The sequence below is a fragment of the Symsagittifera roscoffensis genome, chromosome 7, assembly GCF_963678635.1.
Source record: "Symsagittifera roscoffensis chromosome 7, txSymRosc1.1, whole genome shotgun sequence".
Classification (NCBI taxonomy): domain Eukaryota; kingdom Metazoa; phylum Xenacoelomorpha; order Acoela; family Convolutidae; genus Symsagittifera; species Symsagittifera roscoffensis.
In genome coordinates, this window is record NC_087068.1 from 17,116,180 (window position 1) to 17,134,002 (window position 17,823).

Genomic DNA, 17,823 nt, shown 5'->3' on the forward strand with positions numbered 1-17,823 from the left:
AAAACCAGGTTTTCACTGCTTATATTAGCTGTTCTAACCCTGCTTAACCTCACCTTTTTAGTTCGAAATAAGACCAAACTCAAAAATTTCAAACTGGTTTTTCTTGACACTGCGAAAAATTTTTCCAAAATTTTTAAGATCGTGCGAATATTGACTGAAAAGTCTATAATGATATCACTCGACCAATTCAGATGATTATTTGGGTACCTGATTTTGCGTTGAAAACAAAAAAAAAAGAAAGAAAAAACTAAAACACCCGAATACAAAGTTCCTCCACTTTTTTCAAATGGTCGGAACAATTACAAGTTCAAATATAATTAGCTGCATGAGCATTAACGGGGGTCAACTTTCCAGTTGAACTGAAAAATCTTAAAAATTTACCTGGGAACAGATGGTTTTCAGTGCTAGTAAAAATAAGGTTGAGAAGTTGCATAGAATCTAGCAGGTAAAAATGTGGCTGTTTTTTTTCAACTAGCTTCTACGTCGATTTAATTCTTGGATTTGATGTGCAAATGGTGCGTGTAATTAACTCTGGATGAAAAAGAAGAGATTACGTAATAAGTTATCCAATAGCGTGAAATAAGATAAGTCTCAGATGTGAAAAAGCTAATAATGAATTCAAAGGAAAAACGCCCGCGTTCTCAAATAGGGGTTGCATAAATGGTCATTTTATTAGAAAATTTAAATATTTTTTTATTTTGAGACGACATCCACAATGCTAAATTCTCAAGGGACTCGGCATATTATAGTTTTGTCATTAATAAAGGTCATTCGAAAAATTATTAGACTATTTTTTATATAAATATAACAAAAAGTGAGAACAAACAACGAATGAATCTACAATTGACGGAAGCAATTGCAGCGACTGACAAATTTAAAGCCCACAGTTTTTTTAACGTTATTTGATTTCATGTGAAGGGCCTCAAAAATAATGCAAAGTCAAATTTTTAATCCATGCTTCAAACTTTAATTCCAAAGTTATCCCAAAATAATTGGAAAAATAATTGAAAACTGTAATTTATATGAGAATACAACAGGGCTTTTCGACATGGTCTCAAATTAAGGTGATGAAATAACTATAAAATATCCTCGTTCTGAAATCTCGCCTTAAGTTTTGCCTTCAAAGGAAACAATTATATTGTTTAAAAATTAAATCCTCCCATTTCGCCGAAAAAATATAATGTTTGCTCTTTTTTGAAATTGTTCAATATATTGGTGTTTTAGTTCAACCAGTGAATGCAAATTGGAAAGTGTTATGTTTTATGTTAAATTCTGGTGGTGTATTCAACTGGAAATTATGTAAAATAATTTCGGACCGACTGAAGGAACTGAAAAGGACGCACTGCACTGCTTGATAGTTGGTGATATTTTTCAACTTGCATGTTTATTTTGTTGACATTTCACTCCTTCTTGTTTAAAAAAACGTTTTACAATACACCACTTGTAAATAATTTTAGCATACTGAGAAAAAACTTTCCGAGATAAGGAAAAATTTGGTTATCTTTCAATGCTTTTATTTGAATAGAAGACCAAAATATCCAGTTAGATTTTTACTTGCCTTCAAGCTTTTTTATAAACTTTTGTCGATAAAGTTTTGCAAATTCAATGACTGCAAAATAAAAAAGGAACGGTTGGGCTTGAACTTGAAAATAACATAAAAATCAACAACAAATTTTTTTACCGAGGGTAGAAAATGAAGAGTAAAAGATTGGATGGAAATGGTATCTTAGAGGAATAAAAAAGTCCCCTTCGCCTATCGCAGTGTGTATAGGGCGAAGCGTGAATAAAAAGGAATGAATGATGAAATGGAAATTAAACTAGGAAAAAAACAACATCAACAAACAAAAAGGCACCAGGTAATATGCTAACGGACAACCGTAGAGCCCCGTGAGTCGGACTTATACCGTTCACTTAGCCAACAAAGCATTAAATCGAAAACCTAAATTACTTTTCTGGCATCATGAAAAATCTAATTAAGTTTGTAGAAATCAAACAAAAATGAATTGAACAACCGGCAGTTTTAGATTTTTTGGGTCATTTCAAGCAAGTATCATGCAAATTTTCATGCAAATTTTTAGATGATTCGGTTAAGTGGGAGCCATCTTTTTAACTGCCAAGTTATCGTACAGACTACAAATCCCTTGCAAAACACATAACACCACCTCAATCGTAATACATAATGGCTCTCCTATTACCTTTATTCGCGTTTTCAGCCAATTTCTGATCGCTGTTTGATTTCATTTTGCACCATCAGTTGGGTTGAAAAAATGAGGGTAATAAGAAAACACGAGAGCTAAATAGGCACAAGATAATGCATATTAGCAGGCACGGGGAAAAGGTGTTGCGATCAAGAAAAAAGGCCGGTTTTTTGTATCCCGTTCTATTTTACCCGGAATGGGAGCGGTGGTGGTCCCATTGGGTTCAATTAGACCGCTGGAAGAGGGAGAGAATGAATGGTAATAGTGCCAATAGCAACCCAGAGAAGATAGAACGATTTATAATAGGTGAATTTTGACAGATGAACGAACGCAAGAATATTCCAATAATCTAGTTAAATTCTAACGCATGTATTTAATCTAAATAAGCAGAAAACTACTCTACTGATGCTACTGATACTATTCCAATATAATATAACAATATAATAATATAACCACAAGATAGTTTGCATAATAGTGAAAAAATTGTAATATATAGCCATGGCATGTTATTTTAGGGGACAAAAAATTATATAAGCAAAAAAAACGGACTTCGAGTAATTTTTCGGTTGAATTTTTGGAATGGGTTTCTAGCGTCCTAACATCTAACTCAATATTTTGAGGCAAAAAAAGTATCCGTCTATAGCAAACAACAGTGCAAGCATAAGCTATCAATGAAATTTAGGGTAAAATATTTAAAGATTTTGACTCAGAATTTTCAAGCGTATTTTTTAGAAGCAGGCGGGGAGGCGATTAAAGAAATTTTAAGAAAAATATTTATTTAAAATATTTAAAATATTTAAAATATTTATTTTATTTAGCTGATGCGCAAAACTGGATGCGCTATGATAGATGATGACATACTATTCGAATGCCCATTCCAGGTGACTCGGTTTAAAAACAAATAACTTAAAACAGGGGCGCATTTAGGGGGTGGGGGCGCGTTTAGTTTGACGTGGTCTGAATCAACTGGACAACAATCCATCCTGCGCTATAGATTTCTTCCATTCTGGAGTGATCGATTTGAAAATAGAGGATTAGAAAATTGCAGTTATCTAAAACAACGAAAAGCTCAAAAAGTACCAATTCAAATACAAAAATCGGTGGAACTTTTGCTGAAAGATGCCTTGGTACAATTAATTTCCATTGCTTATATTTTAAGATCAATTTCAATTTTCTATTGTCTGTTTTTCAGCTCAAAAACTACACCCTGGTAAAAAAATATCAAAAAGCCCCTTGAAATCTTGTAATGCGAATGTTGGGATGTTTTTTTGAAGCTTCTTGTTTTTCGGTAAAAATTTTTATAGAAGAATCTTGCATGATTTTATCTTGGCTGATTTGATAAAGGGTTTCTCGAACTTGAAAAAAAAAAATGATTTAATCGCTTTTGAAACCCAAATCAAATATGAGACTCCTTTCAACATAATGCCTTGCTTCGCCCTCTTGAAAAATTATTTAAAATTTTTTTCATTATGAAATCGGAACAAACAGTGAAATAAAAACTCGATTGTGACTACAAACAAACCAGCGTTGAATAGTTGCTTTCATTTTGAAAATTAAAGGTAAAATAAGATCTTTTGCAGTAGAAACAAAGAAATTGATAATGAAAAGTCAAAAAAGTTCGTTCAGACTCTAAAACTCTGTTTTCATTGTTGGTTTCTACAACTCTAAATAGTGAACAGTTCATATTAGTATTATTTCAAAAACCTGCATAGTTGACTGGGTTAAAAAGACAAATTTTTCACTCGAATGGTTTTGGTTGTATTGATAAGGAAACACTATACAGTCAATAAACGCGCAAAATATCATGAATAAGCTCCCGGGTTCAAAAAATGCAAATCATACGACTTCATTCTATGAAAAATTGCTTATCATACGGTTTTATACAATTCATGGACTAAAAAAATTATGAGAAAAGAGCAAAATAAGCATTTTTCCATACATACAAGCTTTTTGTCCTACTTTTTGTCACAAAATTTTTATGAAAATAGCAAAAACACTTTTTTTCAATGAAATTTTCCGATAAGCAATTTGTTCATATTATGAAATTTAATGATACTCTGTTTTCCATCATTGAAAATACAAGATATTTTTGTTTTGAAATTTTGTGTTTCATCCGAAACACACTGATCAAAGATTTTCTGTCTTAGGAAAACCAAGAGTGTAAACGGCAATTACCACTCAGATAAACTGCATTTGGTGATACTGGCCGTGTAAGTTAATGTGTACAATTTAACGCAGAATTAATTGTCAAAACGTAGAGTTGCTGTGATATAAACAAAACTGCCACCAATTTGTTTTGTTTGAGTTTTTAACCAATTCAAGGTAAATTTCGAAACAAAAACTGTCAATTAAAAAGATTCTTGTCGTACAATTTTTTCCGATTAAAGTTTTATGACAAGCACTTTTAGACTTCATATATACAATTGTGTCGTAGGCATTTTTGTTGTATGGACGTCAACCTGGGATTTGATCTAAAAAAATTGAATTAAAACCCCCCAGAAAAAGTTAAAACGTTGAAAAACTTGCGGCATCGAGGACTGGAACAGAGGGTTAAAACAGAATACTTGGTAAATTGTGGAAAATAAAAAAGCATGCAGGAGTAAAATAGTAACATTAATCGAGAGACTAACAAAAAAAATTATCAGAAAAAACGGATTGGCGAAATTTTTTTTGAGATATACAATGTTTTTGGAAGGATGAGCCGCAACAGGAAGCAAAGCTTTGTGGAGTTTTTTATATCACGAGGTCCTTGTTGCGGAATACGCTTACAATTTACAAATTGCGCGAGCAGTTTGACCTCGTAATGTAAGCTTTTGCTAACTTCAGAAAAAAATTCAAATTTTAAGAGGCCATCAAATATTTGGTTTGGACCTTATGGTAGAGAAATAAACTTGCACTCTGTCTAACTATCGAATTGCTTATGAAAATACATACAAACCCATTTTAGATATTTATTTGTGCCCTAAAAACATACTACACATAAAGCATTATTTTTTCAAGACAGAAGTGACAGCATGAAACAAACCAAATGCTCAGAGTGCATGAACTCTTTACAGCTCAAAGCTGAAGCACTTTTTCCACAGCCGAGGAGAAATTTTAACGCTGAGCGCTCTTACCCAAGCTTGGTGTCAGGCTTCTAGACAATTTTTTGATCGCCAACAAGCTACTAACTACAGGCATGAAAAACAATTGACGATGAGGAGTTCTTTAATTAATTTAAAATTCTAAAAAAAATTATATCATAGACAATAAGGAAATTTTTGTTATCTGCTGTACTAAAAATTTCTCACCTTATGATAAATGATGCTCTGTTTGATAGATTTTTTCAAAATGACCGCCCGATTTCCGTAAATAGCTGAATAGGTCATTTACCTCGTGTACGAATTTCCCTCATGGATAAAAAACGTTCTTAGAAATAAATAATGACCTTTTTTCAACAGATATGCTGGGCTAAGGAAGGTTGAATTGGTCAATTTATTATTTGCTTCCATACAAAGCGGTCAATAAGCCGTGAAATTATAAGCGAATGAACTCAGTATAATTACCTATCGAACGTTCTTCTGATTTGGTGATTTGCGTCAATTCAAGCCCCCTCCCCCAACAAGTACAGCTTTTTGACTTCTAAACTGATTCGAATATGGTTAACTTTGATGCTTATTTAACTCGGTTAGTTTGAGCACTGAAAAGATATAAAAAATATCAAACAATGTAAGTTTTTAGTTATAAATAACAGGACTTTTTAACGTTTTCTGAAAACTTTTTTATTTTACGTTTTTTTTATGTTTTTATTCCCACTTTCTCAGGGTGTTTTTTTTCTCCAGATCAATATTGACTTGATAACAAGCAATTTTTGAACAAAAAAATTATACCATTTGAAACAATAGACATTATGAGCTCAAATTAAAAAATATACTTCACCAGTGAACATTTGTTTTAAAAGTTGCCCGGGCCAAGGTGATCGCCTTATGTTTCGACTTTGAAAGTCGAGCAAGTGCAACTTTCCGACTAAATTTCTATGTTCGCTAAGCAACTTTTAGTGGAGCACAAAGTCAAAGCATACCCGATTTAGGTCGAGAGAATCGAAACATAAGTCAAGCAAAAAAGAAATATACCCAATATTGGTCGAAAAGATCGAAACATCGTTCAAGCACAACCTAAGTTTTTCAAAATTTTATGGGCAATCGTTTGAGGAGAGTTCCTTACCGCAAATCTAGAAAACTATGAGAGTAACTTATAATTTTTTCAAATCTTAAGGGTTCATGCGGTGGAAAAAAAAGTACTTATTATCAAAATTTCCTCAAACATCACTTTTCAGACCTACAGTTCCGGTCCAGATAAAAGGAAAAGAAGGGAAATATCAATTGGAAAAATTGATTTTCGGTGCCAAAGTTTACTGCCTTTTACTGATTCTTATAATCTGCTTTCAGTTCAGTTAGCACAGTCAAAACATAGGTCGAGCACAGTCGAAACAGAAACATAAGTTGAGCACATTCAAAACATAGGTCGAGCACAGCCAAAAAACAGGCCAAAAAAAGTTTTTAAAAAAACTAACTTAGAAACGCAATTTTCGCGGATTTTTCTGAAGATAGATGCAATTACCAGAATAATTCTTTATAAATGTGTTCCACTGTGTAGTTAGCTAGACCACCATAATTGCTTATCAAGCACGGTACGCCTCGAGAAGGCCTACCTCTCGGAATCAAAAAATCAATTTTTTACCGTCTTTAAAAAGCGTTGCACACAGGAATTCGTAATAATACAGGGGCCTCGCTGTTATAATTTTCGAAGTGTGTAATTCATTCAAACTCGAGTAGTTATTTTTCAACCAGACAAAAATTGTATTTTTCGAAGTGTGTAATTTTCAAAGTGTCTTTCCAACTTGCCTTTTTTGCTAAAATACTTGATAACAGATTAAGTTCAAATTTGAGCTCACATTCTTGTGACCTAGAGTATTGAGGTAATCATTATATATCCCATTGATAGTCGCTCTGCTCGAAACAAATCTGATCTGAGATGGATCAAATAAAATTTGTCTGTCGAGAAAGTCGGGACAGTCGAAACATATCTATGCGGGGTCGAACAAACAAACTTTTAACAAATGTTAGTCGAGAATGTCGAGAAAATTGTAACATATCTGAACTGGGTCGAACAAAACCGAACACTTGTATTGTTGGACCGAAAAAGTCGAAGCATACCAAAACTTTATCGAGAAATTCGAAGCATACCGAAATTTGTACGAGAAAGTCAGAGCATACCAGAATTTGGTCGAGACAGTCCAAAAATACGAGTGTTTGGCCGAGAAAGTCGAAAGATAAAACGAGCAACTTGATTCAAGTATCGGGGTTTGATAATTGCCAAATTGGCTAATATGCGACAATTAACGCGCAAAATTTTTATTGCGTAAGCCGCTAATCCATCCGCTGATGAATCGTTCGAAATTGAATTATGGTAGGATATTTAGTGGTTGTATTACGTTAATAGACGCTAAGAACATCACTTTGTAGTTGGCATAGCGATAACTTGCGTTGCGTGGAGAGATGGAGTTTCAAAAATGTTTATACTCAAATTTTTTTTCTAATTTTGTTGAAAGTTTTTTTAAACGAATGTTTTGCAAAACTGATTCAAAGACGTCGTAGGATTGTCGGAATAAGCTGTATTGTTCAAGCTTTCTTTGCCCTGATACAAACGTTTTGTTCAAATTACCTTTCAAAGTTTTGGTAAAAGTGTTATTTTGATTGATTGTGAAGATCAAATTTTACATAATACAAACGTAATTTGCCTGAGCTAAACTTATGAACTAATCAGCTTGAAATGCATTAGCTTATTTCGTGTTCCATTCTCTCGAAATATATATTAACCTGGAAATTAACCTTAAATTATCCTAACTTTCAATGAATCGATTACGATACCAAGCACGACTACTAGATACTTGACCGGAAGCTTTGTCGTGGTACTTAAGATGGCGCGGAGAAGAACTATCCTTATCATATTTTCTCTCACTACTTGAAAAAAGTCTAAATTTTTAAAAAAATAATTAGACCTCACACATTTTCCATCGAAGCGTAACCAGTGAAACTTTTTTGAGGAGCCGGGAAGTTTCAATAGCTGGGAATATGCTTTGATAGCAAGCAAATCATTCTTTTCATCTTAAAAAAAAACAGTCTTAGAGATAATGCATTCAAGAAATCAAGTTGCGATAGAAAATGAATGGAAAACCAATAAACAATTAGCTTTTTGAATTACACAAGATTTTGCAAGATTTCGACAGCTTTGTTTGTTTTTGCAAATTTCAGACCCAAACATTTACCCCTAAAAAGTGTCATTTCAGACCCAAACATTTACCCCTAAAAGGGATCATTTTCTTCCAATTTCCTGTTTTTTACATTCTCATTTTCTGTTTTCACCGCCGTTTTTCTAGAACTTTGATTTTTTTTTCGATAAAAGTTATTTCATATATCAACCCAATTTGAAAAAAGCTCTGAGCTAAAAAATGATTTTGTGATTAAAAATTGAGAAACAAATCCCTGAAACTTGGGTTTTTTTTTGTGTCGGATGTTTATTTTGCAGCATGGCAGAAACCGCTTATATGGACATTGCATGATCTTTTTTCTCCATACACACCTAAAATTTGCGTATGAGTTTTTATGACAAGCATTTATTGAATGGAATTGTTTAATAAGCATTTTGCGTGCATGGCTTTGTACGATAAGCACTTTCTGCTATGGATTTGTGTGATAAAAAAATTTTTTGTGCATGGAGGTCAACCCGGGCACAACCATGGAACTGTACGATAAGAATTTTTCTTTTATGGATTTGTATGATAAACTTTTTTTTGTGCATGAAGGTCAATCCGGAAATTGTGAAATGGAAACTATCTGATTGCTGACCTCAAACAGATGATTTAAAAAACATGATTACTTTAAATTACGGCATAGGCACGATAAGTGCTGTTTTCAAACTCAATTTTTATTTATCTACAGCCATGTAAAACCAATGGTTCTAACACAAAATCTACTTTTATCGATGGTGATTTGGGGGAGCGATAAAAGTGCTATAGTTTCTGAATCGTAGTTTGTCTCCACTGGATAAAATAAAAAAGTGAATGATTGCTCAGGTTTTGAAAGTTTTAGCTTCGTTTCGACAGTTTTAAAAAATTCTCTACTTAGAATCACTTACGCTTTTTTGAGATTATTCATCTACATTTTCAAAAAAAGGGTAATTTTTCAAACTTATATTCTCATTTTTGTTTTGTTCAAATTGACTGTACCATTTTAGTGATATTTTTTCCATAATTCTCCGCTAAATTAATTTGACAATGTTTTTCATAGTTCGTTTTCGGCTTTGAGCTGTGACATCATCTTGCAGTCTTTACAAACAAATTTAAACTTCGAGTTTGGGCCCTAACTTTGACTTTACACACAAGCATGTTGTATATAATTTGATCTTCGACATCGAAATTGAGTGATTTTTTCTTCATCTTGATTGCTGTTTTGAACATCGGTTGAATGAAATTACAGCACTGTTGATGATAATAAATGCAGTAATCATGAGTTGATTTGAACGTGTAGCTGTTGCACCTGCTTGAGCCGGGGCCATATCAACTTGCGCCTCTGGCGGCTGTTTGTAATCATCATTTGACGACGATCCACTTCCTTTTCTTTCTTCGTCTTCTGAAGCATTGCCATAATTTACATTTTTTAGTAAGAAACAAGATCTCCCGGAAACCAAGAAGCCGGAAAAAATTGCCATAATTTACATTTTTCATTAAGAAACCAAAACTCCTGGAAGCCAGAAAAAAACTGTCATAATTTACGGGTGAAGATCTACGATTTTATTGAGGTGGGGGCAGATTTTCAAAGATTTTCAAAAAAGTTTCGAAAATTATTGAAATTTTTTCAAAAAGTTTCGAAGATTTTCAAAAAAGTTTCAAGTTTCAAAAATTTTTTATGTCGACCAAATTGATTGTTTGAGCGCTCCCAGAACACTATAAATACCCTATTTTGATTTAAAAAATTGCACTGCAGGCAATTTTTTGAAAAAAAAGTGAAAAATGCCGTTTTTGGGCAATCGCGTTTTTTGGGCGCGCGCTCCCCTTCAAAACTAGCAGGTATTGGCGCAAAAGCCGCCTTTAGAAAAACTTTAGGGTTGGTCGGACAAAAATGGATGTCATAAGTAATACCAAAGAAGGGACCCTTTGGTTGGTGAGATGGTCAAATCCCTGAGGGTAAGGGCGTCCATACCCCCCATCACCTATATCCCCCTGATGGCTTACATTTTTATTAGGAAACCAAAACTTCTCAAAACCAGAATAAATCAGAAAAAAACGCCATAATTTATATTTTGTAAGTAAGAAAGCAGACAAGAAACTAAATTATGCTAATTCGCTTGCTTCGAAGAAATCGCCGAACAAATTTTTGCACACCTGCGGCTTGAAGATGCAATCATAAAAGTGAAGGACACGATACCCTACCACTGTGCGCAACGATGCCTGAGAAGTTTCACGTGCAATTTTACGCTTCAACTCCCCTACCGGTTTACATTTTTAAATCTTGGGCTTATAATGTCCGATCGTACTGAAAGTTGGCATTGTTTAAGTTTGATACTAAACAAGGACGCGTTTAGGGGAGGGGGTTTGACCTCACCAACCAAAGGCTCCCCGCTTTGTAATTATTTCATGACATACCCTTTTCGGGCGACCAACCCTAAAAGTTTTCTATATAAGGTTTTCAACCTGATTAAGAAATCCTCCCGCACTTTTGTGTAAATATAATGATCAAAATTAGTCTTGCATTTTTGATGTAACCATTTATAAATCATTGACTTCAAAAGAGTGTGAAAACAAACTGATTCTAACATAAGATTGCAACAACATCCAAACGAAGTCTATTGAACCAAAGTAATCCTCAATTCCCTTTAGGAACAAGTATTGGATGAGTGAGGCACGGAGTAACACCGCAACCCCAAACAAGGTCCAGAAATAAACCCGCCACCAGCTACTAAAGAAGACGAGGAACACTCTTCAAAAGCGGTACACTAGTAGCTCCTTCAATCATCAGGCCTTGTCAATCGGCGCTCCTGGGTCAGTTAAAGTTCAAACCAAATGTCTTCTTTTGGTGTCACCGGGCACATTCAATATTTTACCCAATCTGCAGCAAACTTACCACAAAATCAAATGAACTTGCGACATCATCTTTCGGTTAAACTGCCGCAGATCCGTATCCAAAAGTTTGACGGAAAACCCTTGAAACGGAATGGATGGATTAGCATGTTCAGATCGACCACTCACAACAACCAAGACAACACAAAGAACGCGCAAGTGAGCTAATTACAAACACTGCTAGTAGAATTGGCAAAAAAACTTGACCGAAGTTTCATAAGTCCGCAACATGTTGTTGCCGCTTTAATACTAAAGTTGAAGTGGTCGCGAATACCTCAATTGAAAGACCATACGGTTCTGATCAGCTACTAATAAAATTGTTTCAAACTTTTAGTGCTCATGGGCTTAATGGTGACCTAGAGTCAAGTTATTTGCTCAGAATAGCCAGGGAAAAATACATTTTTTGCTAAGAATGAAAAGGGGTGAACATCTGATTTTCAAAAACATAGTATATATGAGAATGGAAGAATTGTCATGGAAGATAAATAGACAGAAACGAGCCCGTGAACATTTACAAGAAACCATAACTGAAAAAGCCTACCCTCTCAGCAAACAACAGCAAGTTTTGTAATTCTAAAATATTGATTAGTGACATCCAAATCACTGAATGGAAACTGCAAAACCAGTTTTTTAAGCATCCTTAGAAAAAAGAAACATCATATTTTAGCCAGAATAGCCAAAATAGCAGTAAAATTCCAATTCAAAACGAACCATATCATCAAAATATTCACGCAGCAACCTTCAAAAATGTCCTCTAGATCAGCAAGATCATTAATTTGGAAATTTTCAAAAAACCAGTGAAAAGAAAAACTTAAGAAAAACAATATTTGCTATAATTGTCTCAGTGGAAACTTTTCATCAAGATAATGCTTGTCCAAAAATTACCGACATTGCAACCGCAAGCATCATTCCAGTTTCATGATTGCAGCATCAACCGATCGGAAGCCACTTATGAAATAAACAGCAAAACTTTGGTCTGTCAACCCCTGGAAAACGCTTTTATTGAAACACAAGCGCTGTGCACCGGTGTTCTCGTCAAAAAAGAAAAAGTCAACTGCAGGTCCAACGGCTTAACCCCATTTCTTCTTTTTCATGTTAAGCATTATCAGACAACTGAAACACCACATTATTAGTAGTGCTCTCAGAAAACAAACCACCCTCACTCTAGCAACAGCTTTTGGGTGATCATTAATAAATGCAAACTTAGTTCGTTTAAACGTAGGGCGTTGCAACAGCAGCAAACCTCTGTCTCATTTAAACTATGTTCACTCTATCGAAGACTGGCATTCCGTTGAATCTACTGCTACAGGACTCAAGCAAGTCTGTGCAATGCATCCTCATCTACAGCATCTGGATTATCCTCAAATAACAAGGAACCAATTTCAAGTTCTGTTATACCTTGACGCAAGGCAGTACATCATTGAGTAAGGGTTATTTCAAAAGCCCAGTAATAACTTTTCTACAATACCAATTCTACTAGGTCGGACATCTCAACGGCCATTCAAGAAACAGTGACAGAGGCATACCTAGGAAACTAATATTCTCTCGCATTGCTACGAAATATTCGACAGAGAAATGACATTAACAAACTTTAATGACAAACGACCACTTGCAGACCTAAGCTTTTGGGTACGTCGAGTTCGCAAAAAAAAAAGAAACGAGCAGTTTTAATTGTCTTTTGTTATTGAAAAACAGGCCTACAAAAAAATCTCTATTAAAACATAGAAAATAAAGGTGACTGTTGCAAAACTTGTTGGTTTTTTATCGGAGGTTAAGGATACTTTAGCCAACAATTACACTTTGGATCACCTAATTCTCAGAAATACCCTTTTCTCTCAGAGATATACTATAAATTTCTAAAAATTTAATTTAGAGAAATTTACGTACAAAATAACGTAGAAAATTGCTTTCAGCGACCACCACCAGAACCATTATGATAATTTTCTCAACCTCCCGTCTCAAACGCAAACAAACCGGGAAAAAATCGAACAGTGTCCAGAGCAGCTTCAATGTCAACAGGACAATCACCCACAACAATCTGCCAACTGAATTTGATCTTATCAATAATTTTTGTGATTTCACCTTAAGGTTTCGGGAACACCCTATCTGCTGTGCTGTATCAAGCCATCTTCATGCAGGATCAAATTATGGAAAAGCATCACTCCGCTCTGCGTTTTTTGTAGCCAACAACAACGCCTTTCAAAAATTTCAAAACGGCTCAAATTTGAGATGAGATGCTTGCCCTTAATAGCCATTTTAGTTTAACAGCAAACAGCTAAAGACTCGTCACTGACTGAGGAAATGAAGCAGCTAACACAAAACACCCTTAATTGGAAGACAATGTGCGCTCTTTTAGAATAAAAAACGGCAATCAGGAACTCACAGTCTTTTAAATAACAGTTTCAAAATGTTTATTAAACCTGACAACAATTGTTTCTAGCATCGGAAAATTTTTGTCACAATAGGGCATTCATAGTATTCTGGGGGCGCTCGAAAAAAATTCGGTCGGCCTATGAAAAAAAAGAGGCCGACAAAGTTTGGCCGGATGTTTTGGCGTTTAAAATTCATTTTCTTTAAGAAATAATAGAGCTACAATTTTCTAACTTAGATCAACAGTACAATCTCCCCCCCCCCTAAGTGGTCTCCGTAGAATGCCATCCCCGAGCACTTATTAATTTATAAAAAATAATTCTGTTTACAATATGCATTTCATACAAAGGCGCGAACAAAATTGGTTTCAACATTTTTATGTGGGACTGCATTTGTATATGCTGTTAATTACACGAATTAATGTTTTAATTCATTTTTTTAATGTTTTAATTCATTGCGGTTGATTTTGAACAAATCTAGGCTAGACTCAAAGTTAGCTTATGAAAAATCTGTATTTTTTCCGCCCTAAATCGGTTTGCGGTCGGGTAGAATGTACAGTTGATCCTCTAACTTTACTGCAAAACTTAATTAAACAATATGTTTTAAGATAATTTCTACACACTTTCTTAAGCCAACCCCCAGAAATGATTATCGAAAAAGAACAAATCCGTCCTGAAGAAAACCTGAAGGTTTTGACAGTCAATCAACGTCTTTAAAACAAATTTGAAAGCAGTTATATCACTTGGAAAGAAAACAAAAGAAAATTAAAAACAAAACTGAAATAAATTTCGGGTTTTTGTCAAACAAATTGCTCCCACACGCTATAGCAAGTACAGAGTGAAGCTTTTAACGTCTAGCAAAGTTAATAATAACTTAATGACCTGCATTTTTTCTCATTTCGATTCTTTGGTTAATAAGGGTTAATAAGCCAATTTAATGGCAAAAAAGCTAATGGTCATTTAGTTTAAAAATAGTTCAACTAATCTTTTAATAGCACAAAACAACTCGCGCGTTAATAGTCCCAAATTGGCTAAATTGGCAATTTTCCAACCTCAATCTTTTTTCGAAAGATGGCCACAGGTATAACAATTTTTTTTTGAATTTGAGCTCAGGTCATCACTCTTTCAGATGGCATAAGAATTTTGCTCAAATGTGGCTCGTTGGTAAAAAAAAATTGAAACTGGTCTGGCGAAAAAGTACCCCGAGCATAACTATTCCGGCACTTTCTTTTAAAATCAGAACAAAAAAAAGCATTTGATGCCAATAAAATATAATTTCTACCGGGCGCTGAAAATTTTTTTGAATTTTTCAATTCTGTCGGCTGTGTTGAAATTTTCAACTATTGAATTTTTCAGCAGTATTTTTTGTTAGAAAATTTCTAAAAATATTTGCGTACCCTAATTCAGAACACTAAATTTGATAGTACCAGAGCAAAGCACTGATTAATTGGACTGCTGGTCAAGATATTGTTTGGAACAAAAAATAGTTAACATGGTTAAATGAATAAAATGGTTAACAACAAATGGAAAAGTATATTTTTAGGGCAAAATTTCACTGTTTACATACAAAATTTTATGTTTCGTCCAAAACGCTTTATTTTTCCGACTTTTGTAACCAAAATAATGGAATATTTGAGCTCGGAATGCTTTTTTTTGTCAGACAAATGTATGACCTTAAACTTAAAATAGCGTGTGGGGGGACGATTTTGACAAAGAAATCTCAAATTAAAAAAAAAATTCATTTTATTTATATTACATTTAATTTTTTGATCTTATATTACTGCTCCATAGACATTAAACGGGAGTCGTAACTTTCAGGGCTTCGCCTTGATACGAGCAGTCTAGTAGTATAAGTTGCCAGCAATGCGTTAATCGAGACAATCATTTTGTCAATTTGGAATAAATATTTGAGTCGGCTTCAATGTCGCATAACTACGCGTAAATAGGAAATTGGTAATAGCGTATAAATAGTTACCATTATTAAAATTATCCAAATCAAAGCAGAACCATATCCAGTACTTTAAAAAAAGCACTCTGTGAAACATTGGTTTTTTCTATCTTTGGGTGCTATAATTTGTTTAGTCTCAAGCCATGGAAAAATTGAAAAAGATCCTATATCTTTTTTTTAGATTGCATTTTCATATTGCATATTGTTTCATGCTAATTTTCAAACAATCAATATCTTGTAGGAGTTGGTTGAGATCGACTTTTTGTTTTTCCAAAAGTTCAAATTTTTTGTCTTCTTTATGTCATATATTAGTTTATGCTTTTTGACAGCATCCTTTTTGGCTAAAGATTCTGGCAAATTTGTATAGTGTTCCGCTATAATTATCTAGCCATTTGCACAATTATGTTTTTGAAGTTCACAGTAGTTGTAGTTGAAGTATATGTAGTTATATAAATATAAGAAACGTTATTATACCAGCTCTATACACAGGAGGAGACTGTGGCGTCCGTTTATCAATAGCAACATTTCTCCAAATCTGATCAATTCCCCAAGGCACGCAAAGCTGATCAACGCATGAGGTAATCTTCCCGACAGTGATTTTTTCCAGACAATGACTGGCTATTCGATTTAATGATACTCGGGTGCAACTTTTGCTGACAATTGTCTGGATCAGTTTTCTGCAATCTTCCGTTTTGAGAAATGAGGGGCATGTTATTGGGGTTGCAGATACGAATGCCTCGTGAACACTCAGAACAGTCAGGATTAGTATCATATCTAATAAAACAACAAGACTTCTTTCATCGGGATTTCAGCAAAATTCTGATGAAAGCAAAATCCTGATGAAAAATTCACAAAAATTTTTAATTTTCTTCTTCGTTTGATAAGCTGGAGAAAAAATAACGCGACTAGATGAAATAAAAACAAGATAAAGAAACAAAACTTTTCATAAATTTGATTGAAATAGTTTTTTTAAATTTAGTTTTGCTCTCAAATTTATGTCCGCCCGATTTATGTTAAAGGTATTGAAAAAAAAATTAAAAAACCACAAAAATCTGTTTTCTATTTAAATTTTTTGCATTTGAACTGATGATTTAAGCCTCTCTGAACTAATGGCTTAAGCCTACCGCAAAGAACTTCCAGGGTGAGGCATGACCTATTGGTTATACTCATAGAATAATTTCAGATAAGGTACACCGTCTGCTCGTCACGCTATCTTACTTTCGGCCAGATAGATTCGTGCAACTTCTTAGTCTAATACCGTTCTTAATCTTACTCTTATATCTCCTAGTCTCAATAGATCTAGTGTATATTGGTCGATGCGAGTTAGTTCTTGAAGTTTATCCAGAAGGAGAACAACTGTTTTCAAAGTTTTATTCAAATTGTTCTGGTGCTGAAACTACAAGTAAACAATTTTTCAAGTTTTCGATGTATACAAAACTTGAACGTTACAATCGCTATATTGACAGTTACATTTGGCTTGTATTAAAAAATGGCCTTGTTTTCTATTTGTCTTCTGAAGTTTTTTGCTCATTGTGGCTTTCTTTTCCTTCCAGCCGCCTCATTATTGAGGGGTAACGAGTGATTTTACAAGATTAATTATGAAAACTTAAAAAAATGGGTTAATCCACTCACTGGTTTTTTAAAAATCGAGCAAAGTGATTAAAAATTTTAGTTAAAAACTTGTAGGTGGGTTGAAAGGAAAAAACCATTCAAGGTTTCCTGAACCGGTGTTTTTCTCGCCTCCTCATACTTACTTCCACAATTTCTACTTGCTTCTTTTACCAGGACCTCCCCCTCCCACACACTCACTCACTCACTTTAAATTTAAATTTTGGGGAGGTAGGTGAGAAGAAATAGGTGTGGGAAAAAGTAAGACGTAAATAGGTGTAGAGGGGATGAGGGTATTTTTGGGGGTATTCAATTTGGTTATTAACATTAAGTAGAGGGATGTTGAAAATGCGAGGGGTTTTGAGTAGGTTGAGATATCGAATTGGCTGTGAAAAATGCAGAAAAAAGTTAGTACCACAAAGAAGCCATAGGAACCGATTTACTGAAAAAATATTTATATATGCAGGGGCGGATCTAAGGTTTTCTCGAGGGCGGATTTTCAAAAAAGTATTGAAAATTTTGTCGACTTTTTGTAGGTTGACT

The 17,823-nt window shown here is 34.2% G+C and overlaps 1 protein-coding gene across 5 annotated transcripts in view; it reads right to left on the reverse strand.

Moving 5' to 3' along the window:
- The window catches only part of LOC134850923 (glutamate receptor ionotropic, NMDA 1-like), a 73,208-nt gene extending 70,913 nt beyond the window's left edge, over positions 1-2,295 (reverse strand). For 2 of the 5 annotated variants that reach the window (XM_063866730.1, XM_063866735.1), the window contains exon 1: positions 382-1,798. The gene's annotated coding sequence lies outside the window, so the exon portion shown is untranslated. Of the gene's footprint in view, positions 1-381; positions 1,799-2,195 lie in introns of those variants that run through there. The other 3 variants (XM_063866732.1, XM_063866731.1, XM_063866734.1) reach the window with 3 other exon arrangements.
- Positions 2,296-17,823: the final 15,528 nt, after the last annotated feature.